Below are 17,114 nucleotides of genomic sequence, written 5' to 3' on the forward strand. Positions count from 1 at the left end.
AGCTACCAAGACACCAAGTCCAGATGTGGTTGGACATGGATCGCGATCCATGTCCACCAACCTCAAAATTTGATGAAAATTGGTATAGAACTTGTGTATAACCTTGTCTACATATTTTCAGAGTTTGGACTAAAAATTTGATTGGGGGGGTCATGGATTGCGATCCATGTATCTCTGCATAGTGGGTATTTGACTTGATCAACTTGTAGACATACTTAGTACACCTTAAATCTCAAGTTTGAGCTAAAAATACCTTTTGGAGACCAAGATACAAGCCAAAGTTCTTGGTCCTGGTTCTGAGATTCTTTTGAGTTTTGTTTCAAGTGCAGTTCACCAAAATTACTCTAGCGTTTGATACACAACTCCAAATTAAGTCAGGTATAGCCAGGAAGAAATCTTGTTCGGCAATAGGACACACATAAACCTAATTCCAAAATTTTAGGGTACCCCAAGACCAGTTTCCAAAGACCAAAGGACCACAAAGACCTGCCTTTTTAGAGGTCTAACCAAGGGCAAAAAGGGATAAGTTGGATTAAGCCAAAATGGGCTTGTCAAGGACTATCTTGAGATTTTTGAGTTAACCTTAACCATGACAAATCATCCCCAACCAAGGTTTTCTACCACTTAGAGACATGAAAGATGCAAGAAATGTGACAATACCGACAACAGTGGGATTGGGAGAATACCAAAAGGAGAGGCATCCTCTGATCAACAAACCGAATGTGAGATTCATCAACACCAACAAAGTCATGAGATTTCTAACGGATTATGCTCATGAGGGCTTATATAGATTTACAAACGGGGATCCATATATCTTCTACAAGTGTGAAGAACCCAATGCAAGAGTTGACCGACCATACGAACCTCTATGCATTCACGTATACAGATGCCCCAACGGAGTGCAAGTTTTGATGGTAGATAAGTATGGATGAGAATACAACCTTGTTGATCCAATTGACCTAGAACAATACACATACAAGGGTACTCCAATCTCTAATTATTTTCAACCAAAAACGAGGCCATAACACATATCAGAGAGGATTTCAACTCTTGCATTGGGTTCTTCTACAAGGGTGAAGAACCCAATGCAAGAGTCGACCGACCATACGAACCTCTATGCATTCACGTATACAGATGCCCCAACGGAGCGCAAGTTTTGATGGTAGATAAGTATGGATGAGAATACAACCTTGTTGATCCAATTGACCTAGAACAATACACATACAAGGGTACTCCAATCTCTAATTATTTTCAACCAAAAACGAGGCCATAACACATATCAGAGAGGATTCCATTGAGATTTTCTCCAAGACGAAAAGAGAGAGCGAGATAGGTCTTTCCAAGAGACCACAAATTGGTTAGATTGGTGACTGGACCACAACGACTAAGACCATATCAAGTGGCTCAATGTGTCAAGACAAAGTACAATGGGTGAGGGGATCCATATACTCATATATTCATGTATATGAGAGATTTGGATGGACATTGAAAGAAACATCCTTGAACCATTGAACGGAGATGATTTTCCCAACATAGAACAACTCTTACTTGAATTTGTAGAGTAGTTCTCGAAAAGGGGAATCAAGCACAACACGGTGTCTCAGATCTTAGACAGAAAAAACATAAGAGAGTGAAGGAATCTCTTAGAGAGATGTCCTATGTGAAGTGCGTGTGTGAGTGTGTGTGTGTGTGTGTGTGTGTGTGTGTGTGTGTGTGCAACAATGGAGAAGAGAGAAGAAGAGAGGAGACACAGGTTTGGGTGGACTCCAAACACAATAGTGTTAGGGTTATGAGTCCTTATTCTTTTATGTATAATGAATGGTCAGTGTTAGTTCTCGGTTAGTCTCCAGCCGCCCAACACTCAAGCGCGGCACATTCGGTTTACCACCCCAACAACCTCCCACTTAAAGGACAATGTGCCTTTAAGCTGGGGTGACAATGTATATATACGTACAATACAGGTAGACAATGACCATGATCATATACCCAATGCCCATGGGTGCCCGACAATGTGCAAACCGCTCTGAAGGTAAGCCCTTTGTTAGAGATTCTCAGTGGTGTGAATCTTGGCAAGCTGCAATCGCTTGTCCTCAAGTACCTCACGAATGAAGTCATACTTCACATCCACATGCTTTATCTTTGCATGAAAGAATGGATTCTTGGCCAATTGTGTAGCACTTTGGCTATCACAATGTAGCACAGGTATCTCAACATTGATTCCCATGTCTCCCATCAACCGACCAAGCCATATAGCTTCCTTGCAAGCTTCTGAAGCTGAAACATAATCAATCTTTGTAGTAGACAAGGTAACACAATCTTGAAAACGAGATCGCCATGAAACTGCACCTCCAATGAATTCAAAAACATAGCCTGAATTGGACCTTCTCTTGTCCAAGTCTCCTACATAATCTGCATCCATGTAACCCATTACACATGCTTCCTTTCTTCCAAAGCAAATGCACATGTCTTTTGTACCATTCAAATATCGCATAACCCCTTTCACTGCCTCCCAATGTTTCTTGCATGGGTTTGACATATATCTGCTAACAACTCCCACTACAAAAGAAATATCAGGCCGTGTAGCAAACATAACATACATCAAACTCCCAACTGTAGATGAATAAGGCACTTGTGCCATGTCATCCTTTTCCTCTTTAGACTTAGGGCAATCATTTTTAGAAAGTTTCACATATGGAGGCAATGGAGTACTCAATGCCTTCCCCTTCCCCATATTGAAACGCTTTAGCACTTTAGCAATGTACTCAGATTGAGACAAATAGACCAATTTCTTGCATCTGTCCTGCTTAATGCACATGCCAAGGATATGGCTTGCTTCACCCATGTCTTTCATTTTAAAGTTTGTATGTAACTCTGCCTTCAAGGCTGAAATCTCATCCCTGCATTTCTTGGAAATTAACATATTATCCACATAAAGGACCAAAATCAGCAAACTACCATCTTTATCTCGCTTAGTGTAGAGGCAATGGTCGATATTGCTACGTTTGTAGCCTTGAGAGAGCATGAACGAGTCGAATTTATGATACCACTCCCTTGATGATTGTTTTAGACCAGAAAGAGTATTTTCTAACTGACACACCAAGTCTTCATTGCCCTTCTCAACAAAACCTTATGGCTACTGCATATAAACTTCTTCTTAAAGATCACCATGCAAGAACACCGTCTTGACATCCATCTGGTCAAGTTCCATGTCGTCTTTAGCAACCAACACAAGTACACACCGCAAAGTAGTCATCTTGACAACCGGAGAAAAGATCTCATCAAAGTCAATACCCTGCTGCTATCTAAATCCTTTAGCAACAAGTCGTGCCTTGGACTTGGGTTTATTATCATGAGGTGTAATTTTCTGCTTATACACCCATTTGCATGGCAATGCCTTTTTAGGCAACCGAACCAACTTCCAAGTTTGATTCTTATGCAACGAGTCTATTTCTGATTGCATAGCTTTCTCCCACTTTGCCTTGTCATCCATTGACATGGCTTCCTTGTAGCAGGAAGGCTCTCCACAATCTGTCAACATAATGTAGTCCAGTGAGGGAGTAAATCTATCAGGAGGCCTTGAAACTCTTGTAGGCCTTCTAATAACTGCTTGAGCCGGTTGTCCCTCAGCAACACCTTGTACTAGAGGAGGATTCTGTCTATGTTGTCTGACATTAGGCACTTCAACCCTATTGTGGACAATTCCATCTTCTTGGAAGATAACTCTCATGACCTCCACTGTATGCGCAGGCTTCTTATGCATCTTTTCTTCATTGAAGTAGACGTCATTACTGCGAAATATCTTTTTAGCTTCAGGATCCCATAACCGAAATCCCATGTCGCCAGGACTTCCATAGCCAAGAAATATGCATTTCTTTGACTTAGGATCCAACTTGCTTCGAAACTCCTTTGGAACATGGCAATACGCTTCACAGCCAAAGACTCTAAGATACTTGTAAGAAGGTGGATTCCCATACCAAATCTCTTCAGGTACCTTCTCATCTAAAGCCTTGTTAGGAGATTTATTAATTAGATGGATAGCAGTTGCTAATGCTTCCGCCCAAAATCCATTAGGCAACTCTGCATTAGACAACATTCTACGTAACTTCTCTTGTATGGTACGATTCATCCTCTCAGCAACACCATTTTGTGGAGGGTTATATGGATCAGTCAACTCTCTTTTGATGACTTCGGAATCACAAAAATTTTGAAAGGCTTTAGTGACATACTCACCACCATTATCTTGCCTTCTTCCTGGTTCTTGTCTTTATCTTTCTCTTGTTTCCACTTTCGATAGTCTTTCTTTATATGACCCTTTTTGTGACAATGATAGCACTCAATGTCTTTTCGACCACGTGATTTGCTACGAGATTTTCCTCTCTGATTCTGCTTGCCCTTTTCTTGTGATGGACCACCACGAACAATGAGAGCATTGCTAGTAGCACAAGAAGTATCAAGATTCTTCTTGCTAACCTCTTCAGTAAGCAAACTGCCCTCAACATCAACACATGTTAAACCATCAGGAGGTGCTGAGTTACTTATGGCTGTGCGAAAAGTATCCCAACTTTCTAGCAACGTAACTAGCAAGAACATTGCTTTGACCAAATTGTCAAAATTGACTCCCTGCGCAAAAAGTTGACTGAAAATTGTGTTAAACTCATTGAGATGGTTGCATATGGGTGTGCCCTCATCCATCTTCAAATCAACTAACTTTTTCAGCCAATAAACATGTGATGTTGCACTTTGCTTCTCATACAGGTCACATAACTTCTTCCACGACTCATAGCTAGTCTTTTCCATGCTCACATTGAAGTACACATTCTTTGACAAAGTCAACATAATGGTGGACGTGACAAGCTCATCCAAGTCCTGCCAATCATAATCATCCATATCCTCAGGCTTCATCCCTTTCATCTTTATCGACCGAATCTTCTTCTTCTGTACTAAGACATTGTAAATTTGTTCCTTCCAAAATGGAAAGTTAGTACCATCTACTCCTCAATGTTGAACAAAGAGATCTTCGATGATGGAGCCATCACTTGACAAGGAACAAAAGTGATAGATCCGTTGTATTAAAGAAGATGATAGAAAACCTAAAAAATTTCAACAGAGTCTCCCTTGCAAAACTGACTTCTGAACCCAAAACAAATGTGTACAATGACTGAAACGTTGATCAAAGTGGCTAAACCGGCAAGATATAATCTCAAAGAAGTGTCATTGTCAGTGTCTCCAACTCTAGAAGAGTGTCTCTGACGAACTAAACACTGTCAAACGCATACACATAAAGATGACAACAATGCCAATAATGGCGGTCAGCAGATGCATACCAATATTGCACTAACCGCATAAACATACATCCTATGTCGATGACAAAACTATGGGGATTTCAAGGGATCACCCCAAAACCTATATCACCAAAAGGATCTCCACATTTGAGAATCCCCCAGCTCAATAAAACCTTACCACCATGACCCTCAACAATAGGCTTTGCATATTTCCATCACAATACGTAAACCGCATAAGATCTTACCTCAACCACAAAAACCCTTTTCTGTAACCACTACAACGGTTTGTCTAATTTAATAGACCCTCAAGATCTTACATCAAATATGCATGTGACAGAGATTGCAGAAAGAGTCTGCAACAAAAACATGTACACAGAAGAACCGATGAAGGTAGACCACCCTGAGATGAATATCTCTCAAACCGTGCAAAATTTGTAGAAACATCCTTTTGCAAAGTTGTAGACCACTCGAAAACGGTTGGGAATCTTGGAAATGGACATGAAATAAGCCGTTTTTACAGGTCAAAACATATCTATAAAAATATGCAGCTTGTTCTTCACGACGTACAGGCAGTCTGGGTGACGTATCTCAAAATTGGTGAAGATTTTGAGAAAACTTTCTTTTGCAAAGTTGAAGAGGAGAAAAAATCGATCAGGATGGGAGGAAATCGGCTTGGATGAAGACGTTTTGGTAGTCCAAAACAGACCTGCTTGCTGCTTCTCCACTTGCCTCCCCGCTGAGCTCCAATGGTGCTCCCAATCCCTGAGCTCAGATATCAGTTGAAGTGAGTGTGCAAGAGCATGTGTGTGTGTGTGCAGCAATGGAGAAGAGAGAAGACACAGGTTCGAGTGGACTCCAAACACAATAGTGTTAGGGTTATGAGTCCTTATTCTTTTATGTATAATGAATGGTCAGTGTTAGTTCCCGGTTAGTCTCCGACCGACTAACACTCAGGCGCGGGACATTGGGCTTTACCACCCCAACACTATGAGACCACAAGATGAGAGATTATTAGTTCTCTTCATAGAAGGCTTGAGGAACGAGACTCTCAAAGAGGACCTACATTTTAAAGGATGCATGACATTCGAGCAAGTCACTAGAGAATCTCTATATTTAGTTGACAACTACAAGGCCTACAAAGAGGTGAGAGATGATGTAGGAAACGCCTCATCTTGAAAGAGTGAATCCACAACCAAGCTAGATGTTCAAACTACCACGGAACCGAGCATTGATCAAGTGGTTGAGGAAGTGATAAGAGGAATAAATGAAGGTTACAAACAGAACATAAGATTACGACAACCTCAATTGAGGAGATGTGAGACTTGTGGAGGGGATCATCCCACACAATGTTGTATCACTCATCCAAAGCCACAATGTATGCTAGGTAAACCATCCCCTCTTCTGAATGATGGTAGAGTGGTAGTCAACTACACTTAACCAAAGCATGTGCCACAACCCATGAGAAATTAGTATTCCATGGATGAAAATACGCTCATGTTCATAGCCAATCAAGAGTATGGTTCAAAGAAAATTCTTACCAGGCAAGAACAACCATTGGCTACACCACCAACTGATCAACAAGTAGAACCATGCTATGAATGTGGAGGTGACCATTGGGCATGAGGTTGTCCAAAAAAGGGTTGACGAATAGAAATCTTTGGATTTTGTGATGGTTGTGGAAGAGAGACCATCTTCTCCAACACTGTGCTAAGAATCCAGACAATAGGGGGAAAGAAACAATGAATATTGCCTTCTTCAAGTGAATCCGAGCTGGTAGAACCGACAATTCCTTTAAAGGTGATGACTCGAGCTCAAGCTCAAGAAACTACCAAAAACAAACCAACCAAGGAACCCGTATTGCATGTTCAAACAAAAATCGAGAACATATGAGTGATAACTGGAAGAAAATCGTAGAAATCCAAACGGGACAAAATGAAAGCAAGGAGGCATTACGAAAAAACATCTCTGGAGACTGAACTAAACAAAACCAAAGAATTACTTAAACATGAACAAGAGAGTAAGAAAGACACAAAGGGATCGGATAAGTCAAAGAATATTATTGAGATATTGTTAATGCTTAAGTTTTTATGTATCATTGTCGATTAGGTATTGAGTTTAACATAAAATTCAAGGATTCTATGATCGATGCAAAAAGAATCATTCACTCATCAGTTGCGCTCAGAATCTAGATAATAAAATAAAACCTGTGGAAACTGAGAAAGAGGAGCCACTTACTACTGGGATTGTCGCAACAAACACAACAAATGAGGACATATCTTTAGAGATGCAACCAATTTCGGAAGTAGACGCCGTGGCCAAAATCCTTATGGAAATTGATCAAAAACCAAAAAGATGGTAGTGCTACTTTATAGTCATCACTTATCCCTGAAATTAACATGAAATATGAATTTTCCCCAAGGGATATGCGATCTCTATATGGGGATGCTGGGTCGGTAGCATTTGAAGAGAGAAAACCACACTCTCTTTAGACTTTTCCATATTTCATAGGAGAACTCAAAACAAAATATGAGGTTAGAGTGGTACGTTCTCAGTGGAAAGCTACACCAAAAATGATGCATACCAAGAGCTTGCACGAAGCCATGCCATCACCTTTAAGATATACTATTACTCTTTGTAGAGCTGTTGAAAATTAGACCGCATCTATGGGGCCAAATGGGCAAACACCTAGAAAAGATAAGGTTGAAAATCCCTTCACACGACCAACTCACAGATGAAAACATGGATGAAACTTTGCCTAAGAAACCACAAAAAAACCCGGTACAAGTGAATAAGGTGGGTGATTACTGCGAAGGCAAGGAAGGAAACACCACATCACCACTAGAGTACAAAGGAGTAAAAACTATAGCCATACTTGATAGTGGGATGGAAATGCCATTGCTACAAAGGGAATTTGGGAGAAATAGAGAATACCAACTCTCAAAAAATTGCGCATATATGAAATTGCCATTACCCGAATGGTATGTGGAAAGACCCTTGGAAATACTAGAACAAGTAATAGTATCCTCATGTGGTGGGATAGAATACGAACATACCTTTGCGGTAGCAAAATTTGGAAAATGCAACAACTTTGAGGTTATTTTGGGACGGCCATTCATGCGTCAACTCAAAATGGTTCAAGATTGGGGCTATGACCACCTCTACTTGCGGCATAATGAAGTCATAACCAAGATAAACATCAAGGACCATAGTTACAGGAACATAAACTGAACTCCGATAGAAGACTTTTCTATCACTAGAGACAATGGAACGTAGGTACTTGCTTGGCTAGTGAAGGATGCTCATATTTGGATGTGCAGGGCATCAAAATGCGAGAGTCTTAGAAAGGAGGATTGCAGTCATGAGCGTGCAATAGAAGACGGCTCCTACATGAAGGAACCATTCCCAGAGGAGTTATTTGAACCATTTGGATGGGATCAAATACTAGTGACTCTTGACTTCTGTGCAAATGAGATAATCAATATTATGTTTTGTAACAAATATGGTTACGATATCAAACACTTTCTAATGGTTTTGGCGGTCCAAGAAATTGAAAACCTCTTTGAATCTAATGAATACCATGATTCGAGGAGCGGCAATTTGGGGAACGATGCTAGAGCAAACTTTCAAGTGGCTATGACATAACTCCCTTATTTACGATAAAGGTGTTGAAGGAAGCTAATAAGGTTTGTAAGTATGAAAGCAGAAAAGGTGAGACATATAGCTACATCATGGAAGATGGTGCCAGAGTGAAAACGAAGAAAGCAAAGCAACCACGAGAATATGTCATCATTGATATACCCAAAGAATTGAAAAAATCTCATTCAAACAAGACAACTCCAGAAAAAGCACAAATGAAAGTGATGAGCAAAGTTTTCAAACTCAACGTCAAATGTTTAACAAATGCAAGATCAAGAGAAGAACAAGGGTAAGGAAGAAGATAAATTGTCTCCTATGAAGATAAAATTCAACATATGTGGATAAACAGAACTTAAAATCACGTGTTCAACTATGATAGATCCAGAAGAGACAAAGAATCGAATGTCTTACGGCACGTAGATAACAATAGGAAATCCGCCAATCAAAGAGCTAGAATAAACAATGTACACAAGTTCAAAAATGTTGATTCCTAGCTTTAGGGTGATAGAAGCCGTACTCAAGTTGAGTACTGGGGAGTTCAAGGAGTCCACATAATCGACTCCCATCACAGCAAGGAGAGACTGACAGAAATTTGGAGGAACATCTTACTTTGACAACTTCCAAAAGCTTCAACAACAATAGCATTAAAAGTCCATGAAGCTTCTCAAATCCATGCGGAGAAGAAATCGCCAACCATCGTGGACAAAAGTAAAGCTAAGGTAAATACGGAAGAAGATCAACCTCGCAAGATGACTTTACCTTCAACAAGCCTCCATCAAACTTCCCATGTAGCCTCTACATCAAGACCCACATCATCAACAATGCAATGGAAACTGAAGCAAAAAGTTTATCAACCAAAGTTTCCATCACAAAAAAGCTTCCAGAAGAAGCCGAAGAAAGTCAACCAAGTGTTGGCATCCAAAGAGCACATCCAAGTAAAAGACCTAGTTTGGATACATCAAGCACGTCTTCAACTTCAACAAACAAAGGTCATCGAGTGGGTTGCATCAAATGAGTCAATCTCTACTCAGGGCTGCTTTCAAGGAAACACCAATGTTTGGGCCAAAAAGCCTAAAGTAACAGCCTGGATCTACTCACCTCAAGAAACGAGTTCTACAAAAAGCAAGCCGACCTATCAATGAAAGACAAACATGTCAACCAGGAGAAAGAACAACCACAAGAGGCAAAAGAAAAGATCAAAGAAGCAAAAAATATGACAAGTATGGGTACCAAAGTCAGATCTCGGACAAGATACCCAACAAAGACAAGTGAAGCAGCGGATGATTCCAGTCAAGCTACTTGCAGCACAAGGATTTTATGAAGGTAACACTCAAATCTGGTTACCAAAAATAGTAGCTCAATTTTGAAGAACAAAGATCGGTAATCATGTAGCACACTACTTGACCCAAAGGCAAGCGAGGACAACCAAGAGCCAACAGAAGACAATCACAACTAGGGTGATGCAACCTCTAGATGGATACCTCGTTTTCAACTACAAAAGAAAGGCTTCTACAACAGAAACAATCAGGTATGGATACCGAAGCCTAGTCTCCATCAAGCCAAAGTAGAAGAGAAAATGCCAAAGACTGTCACACAACGACCAACAACAAGGTGGGTTCCAAAATTGCTCGTGGAAAATAAATCACAAAGAACCCACACACATAAACAACCACTTCTCATGGGAGATAAAGCAAAGGCTCCATTAGATCCTACTACTATCGTGGAACATATTTCACAAATCAGTTTCAACATACGACAAGCAAGTCAAGAGGAGCCAAAATATGTCAACCTACTGGACAAGATGGTGGTATCCATAAACCAACACAATGAAATATGTCTAAATTTCCAAAACTTATGGAATTGGGTTTTTGGCCTTGAATAGGTAAGTCCAATTTGCCATTCAAAATACATGGCATAATAGTCAGAGTCACGCAGCTAAGCCACCAAATGAGCGAGATGTTAGTCCCAAAGCTTCAAGTAATATCTTATGTGGTCTAAGCGTCTTAGCTTGTATAGGTACTGCTCAAGATGGAAGAGTTGAGCATATTTATGTTGTGTCACTCATGTTGGTATAGGTGAGTATAAGAGTTGAAGTCTATGTATTTTAAGTCTGGGAAGTGAAGGAGGAAGTCCAAAAGACACGCACGCATTGTGCATAGTGAGGTATGAGTCGATAAGCTTCTACATTGAAAACCCTTCTTGGAAATGTGGAAGCTATTGCAACATCCTTTGATGTCACAAGTGATACATTTGTTCCTTGAAGCACCCATCAACTCCCTCTTTCGCACTGCATGCTTTTGTTTGACAAATTTCTCATATGCATATAGAGTATCCCATAATTGTCACTTGCATTAGACAATCTTCCTTTGTTTCTCCCGAGTACTCACCTTGCATGACAGGTACTTCAAGTCCAAAGCTCAAATCCAGTAAGAGAATATACCGAGGGTACTTTTTTCCCACTGGGTTTTTTTCCTTTGGTCATCCAGGTTTTAGACCCTAATCTAGAAATCATCAGCATTATGTTCTTGTATATATTCCTTCTACATCATAAGGAAATGGCTACCCAAATCATACTTATCAAGAGCATCTCTTATCTTCAAGGGTGACAACAAAGCTCGATCAAGAAACAGGACAACAACAAAGCTTTATCAAACATGGGCAAAACGTAGAATGGCATACAAAGCCAACAAACAAACAATGACAACGTCAGAAAGAGATCTCTCAAGAACAAAACATACGGAGCTCAACAAAGCTAAAGCTAGTGAAGTATTGCAAGTCAACGACAATGATAAACAAATCAAACACCATCTTCATGGCCAAAAGTGGCACCAAAAAGAATAAATGGATGCAAAATTGCCTTGACAATAAAAGTCCAACACATGCATAAACCAGACCACATGAGATATGAAGCACTCAACAAAGGGAGGAGCGTTATCAAAGACAAAGCACTTCCCTAGCTAAAGACCAACCTTGAAGGCAAAGCTGAAGACAACCCTAATGACAAGACTGCACATGGTCGTGTCAAGGGAGGACACAAGCTAGGAAGGGGGTAATGTTAACGGATTGACCAAACGGATGTCCACCTAGCGAGACACATAGCCGGACACCACATTTATAGTCTATTATTTTTTCAAGCTAGTGTAGTGATACTTTGTGTAAATCCTGATTCCAGAGTAGCAAGTCAGTTCCCTGAGATAAAATTCTTGCATGATGATTGTAAAGGTCCATGTGAGTCGGCCAATAGACATTTAGAAAACCCTAGCTATAAAGGTTAATAGCTTTAATGTGAAAGGAGGCTTATCTTTGCAAGAAGAAGGAGCTCTGAAAATGTACGCTCAAGCTATGAAGCCATGATCATTGAGTGATTGATTTGCTTGTTGAGTTGGTGTGTTTTCTTGTTAAGGTTCACTTCTTGAGATTGACACCCTCAAAGATACTCCATGCCCCATGCGAGTCACTTCCCTAAGTATTGACATTATGTTAGTGCCAAGTACTTGCATTTAGATTTATGAATAATGAAACATTTCATATTAGTTATCTCATAATTTCATCAAAACCATAATTCGTTTCATGAAAACTTGCAAAAAATAGTTGATTGAGAGATGCTTGTGAGTATATTGCAAAATAGCACATTGCAAGAGTACTATTGGCAAAAAAGAGGCATATCGTGTGAGATTTTGAAGTATGTGGGATACGGATACTTTAAAAATCTTGGTAACTTTCAAGGGTATATTGGTAGATTTTTCATTTCTCTTGGGTTTAGGCTATGGAATCATACTAGAACAATATATAAGATTTTTAAAAAATTTATTACATCACAATGCTCTCATTAGTGTCAAGAGGATTAGTCTAATATAGAATATGGGGTCCGTGAGCCTACTCAAATTTAAGACAACATCCATATTGTGAACATTATGATACTTATAATGAATACAAACTCAGAGGGCCAACTCTGTTTTCATCAATAGTTTTATTCATAATGTTGCACACTTTGAGAGATACCCCTTCCTTGGGGTCTATGCAAGAATTATACAATCTACACTTTTATATAATTTCAATATACATTAGAATTACAAAAGTGTTTTTAGAAGGGAGGAGTTCTCAGTTCCCAACTTGGCATGGAGTTTCATACATGAGCCGAATTGCATCCAGAGGTACCTAGCAACTAGTGCTACCCCTGAATTTGTATGAATGAAAGCGTACTCAAGAAAATGGCCAAGTGGAGGGTGAATATACGTGTACACTCCATTGCAATATATATATATATATATATATATATATATATATATATATATATATATATATATATATATATATATATATATATATAGATATAGAGAGAGAGAGAGAGAGAGAGAGAGAGAGAGAGAGAGTGCATAGAAACATAAGAGAATGGCTGAAAAATTCCACACCCTAATCACCACTTGGGCACAAGCACGCTCCACTATCCTTTGGTGATTAGGAGAGGAAGAGCTTGCAATTAGCTTTATATTTCTTGCATTTAGATTCACATTATTGCATTGTGTGCAAAATTTGTTTTTCCTTTTGTTGTGCTTATTTTCAACTTGTTTCATCGTATTGTAGCTTTCACTATAACCATTATCATTTAATGCAACTTGTGTGTGTGCGACGCGTTTCTTGCTTTCTATAGAGCCCTTAAATGTGTGTTTGCAAGAAGTTCAAGTTGTCAATTGAGTGTGCAAAATCCCTTTAATTTTAGCCTCTACAATTTCTACAGGACTATAGCAACTCACGCTTGTGTGTGTGTGTGTGTGTGTGTGTGTACTTTGAAAGCATTTAATTCTCATAGCCTTTTTCTGGTGGGGGCACAAGCTCTTTTGAATTGAGCGTGGGGAAGCTTGCCATTTCTAGGCTCTTTTTGACACTTGGCAGAAAAGGCTAACACCTTGAAATGAGACCGCCCACTGGGTAAAATTGAGCCACGCATTTTAAGTGGACTTTATACATATTGTTGAGTCCTCCCAAAAAAATTCGGTCGACTGCAATCCCAATGACTCCCTTGTCTACCCAAATTTTCTCAAGCTCAATGATGTGACTCTACAAGCTAGTTCAAACTGTAGATGAGTCTCGTTGCCTCTTGCTCGAATCGCCAAAAGCAGTCTCGCTATCATCTTGATTCGCAAATGCCATCATAATCGGCTTCAACCTGTGTTGCATGCAGTCCAGAACTCGCAATCCGAAATTCTTTGTGCTCGTTGGCTAACATTGTTATCAACAGGGCAAATTTGTTTGATCAAGTTTAGAGCCTCAAATGAGTAGGGAAGACAAACCAGATTTGGCAATTTTGTTTTTTTGGGCCTAAAATTCTTTTTTTTTTTGTTAAGTGGGGTATCCCAAAGTTGGAATTACTTTCTGGCTCCACCTCGTCTTGCTCAAATTTGTCAAGGTGCCGCATTCCCTCATCGATTACATCATGCGCATGGCCCTATAACCCGTTTTTGGGTTCTTATGCCTTTCAAATTTGGGATTTCTAAGCCCCCACTCCCTTGGAATTTCTACATGTCCAAGAAATCTCCTCAAAAGGGTTTTAGCTTTAGCCTTGCACTTCCATGCTGTGAAATTTCTCTAGCGCTTGCGAGTTTATTACATCTTTCCCTACACGCACTTGCTTACCAAGCACTCACACTCTCGTCCACCTTACAACTTGTGGCCAAGCCTGTTAAGTATGGAGCCTGATTTACCCTTGTAATTTTATGTGGTAAAAGCGCACATTTGTAAGGCCCCCATTATGAGGAGAAGCCATCGCGCGTGAAGGAAAATCACTCACCGGAAACCAAAATTTTCACGGACAAGAATCAGGGGCAACTTTAGACTTTTTTTTTCGCCGGAATATTCCTTTTTGCCGGAACTTTATGGCCGTACGACGGCCGGGAAGTGGTCGAAAAACAACCGGTTGGTTGGCCAGTGGCCGGTAGTCAATGGCCGATGGCCGGTGGTCGGAAGTCAATGGCCGGTGGCCGAATTCAAAAGCGGACTTGTCTACTCAAGGGCGGCCACACATGGGCGGAATGGAGGGTCCGATTTGGACTTATTCGCATAAGGGCGGCTACACATGGCTCTCTCTCATAAGAGAGGGCAGCCCTTTTGGCCTATAAAAGGAGGCCATTTCTACACACATTTCATAGTGTGAAGTTGATGCAACAAGGTGAGTGTGAGGTGGTGAGAGTGAAGCAAGGCGAGAGCTCTATCAAGGGTTTAATCCCTTTGTAAACTACTTCTTCTTTTGAAGTGCTAAAGCCATTGAGTGGCTGCTTTCCCGTGGACGTAGCCCACATTGGGTGAACCACGTATATCGTGTGTACTTTCTCTCTCTCTCTACTCTATAATCTCTTGTGTGTGAAATCTATCTCTCTCCATTAAGTAATCTACTCAAAAATCTATTTAGCTACGTCTTATTTTCTAACAATTGGTATCAGAGCAAGGTTTGCTCGTAGCTAAATTATCTCAAGGAAAGGATTCCTTGAATTGAGTGGGAGTTATGGCGGAGGAAGGGAAGCTCAAGATTGAGAAGTTCAACGGCAAAAACTACCAACATTGGAAGATGCAGATTGAAGACTATCTCTACCAGAAGGACCTCTATTTTCCACTAGGCGGTCTTGAGAAGAAGCCCGCAACAATGGCAAATGAAGCATGGATTGTCCTTGATCGGAAGGCACTGGGAACAATCCGGTTAAGCTTGGTGTCAACGGTGTCCTTCAATGTTTCGGAGATGAAGACCACGGAGGACTTGATGAAGTCACTTGACGACTTCTATGAGAAACCATCGGCATCCAATAAGGTATTTCTTATGAAGCGCTTGTTCAATCTAAAGATGGCAGAGAATGGTTCAGTTGCAGAACACCTAAATGACTTTAACACAAACATAAGTCAACTTCGATCAGTGAAAATCAATTTCGATGACGAAGTGCGAGCTCTCCTTATACTATCAGCTCTACCGGATAGTTGGGACAACCTTGTGATGGATGTAAGTAATTGTATCTCTGGCACAAATACTCTTAAGTTTGATGATGTTGTGGGTGTTCTCCTAAGCGAGGAAATGCGAAGGAGAAGCACAGGAGAATCATCAAGTGCTGCACTATCAGTGGAAACAAGAGGAAGGCCTAAGGAAAGGTTCAAAAACCAAAAGGGTCGTGATCGCTCAAGGCGGAGCAAGTCACGCACAAAGTCAGTTCTTGAATGTTGGAACTGCGACAAGAAGGGCCACGTCAAGAAGGATTGTTGGTCCAAGAAGAAGAAGGATACAGAGTCTGAAGACAATAAGCCAGTATCGGAGGCCAATGTGACAGGTAAAGTAGAGCAAGATGCTCTAATTCTCTCATTAGACAATGTGTCTAATTCCTGGATAGTAGATTCCGGGGCTTCATTCCATGCGACACCACACAAGCAACATTTCCAAAGGTAATTTTGGGTATGTATACTTGGGAGATGATGAAGCTTGTGAGATTGTCGGCAAAGGTACAGTTTCTATCAAAACTGCTAACGGAAATGAATGGAAGCTTAAAGATGTTAGGCATGTTCCTTCTCTTCGCAAAAATTTGATCTCTACAGGACAATTGGACGATGAAGGTCACAACATTGCATTTGGAAACAAACAATGGAAGATCTGAAAGGGATCTTTGGTGGTTGCCAAGGGAGAAAAAGTCGGTACACTTTACTTGTGTACTGTTAGCACGCAACCTTCAGCTTGTGCAGCAACTACAGAAGTGGACACTGCGGTGTGGCACTACCGACTTGGGCATATGAGTGCCAAAGGAATGCAAATCCTTCAAAAGAAGCTTCTACCAGGTTTGAAAGAAGTGGACTTAGAGTTCTGTGAAGATTGTGTTTATGGTAAACAAAAGAGGGTAAAATTTCAAAAATCAGGAAATGAAAGAAAAAATAAAAAACTTGAGTTGGTTCATTCTGATGTTTGGGGTCCTGCAAGTACACCATCACTTGGTGGCTCATTGTACTATGTAACATTCATAGACGATGCGACTAGAAAAACATGGGTTTATGTCATGAAGAATAAATCCGATGTATTTTCCATATTTCAAAGGTGGAAAGCCTTTGTGGAGAATGAAACAGGTACCAAGGTTAAATGCCTCAGATCCGACAATGGAGGCGAATATTGCAGCCAAGATTTTGAAAGCTTTTGTGCTAGGAATGGCATTCGGAGGCAAAGGACAACCCCAA

The sequence above is a fragment of the Adiantum capillus-veneris genome, chromosome 27 (assembly GCF_014529385.1).
Source record: "Adiantum capillus-veneris isolate H3 chromosome 27, ASM1452938v2, whole genome shotgun sequence".
In the NCBI taxonomy this organism is placed as follows: domain Eukaryota; kingdom Viridiplantae; phylum Streptophyta; class Polypodiopsida; order Polypodiales; family Pteridaceae; genus Adiantum; species Adiantum capillus-veneris.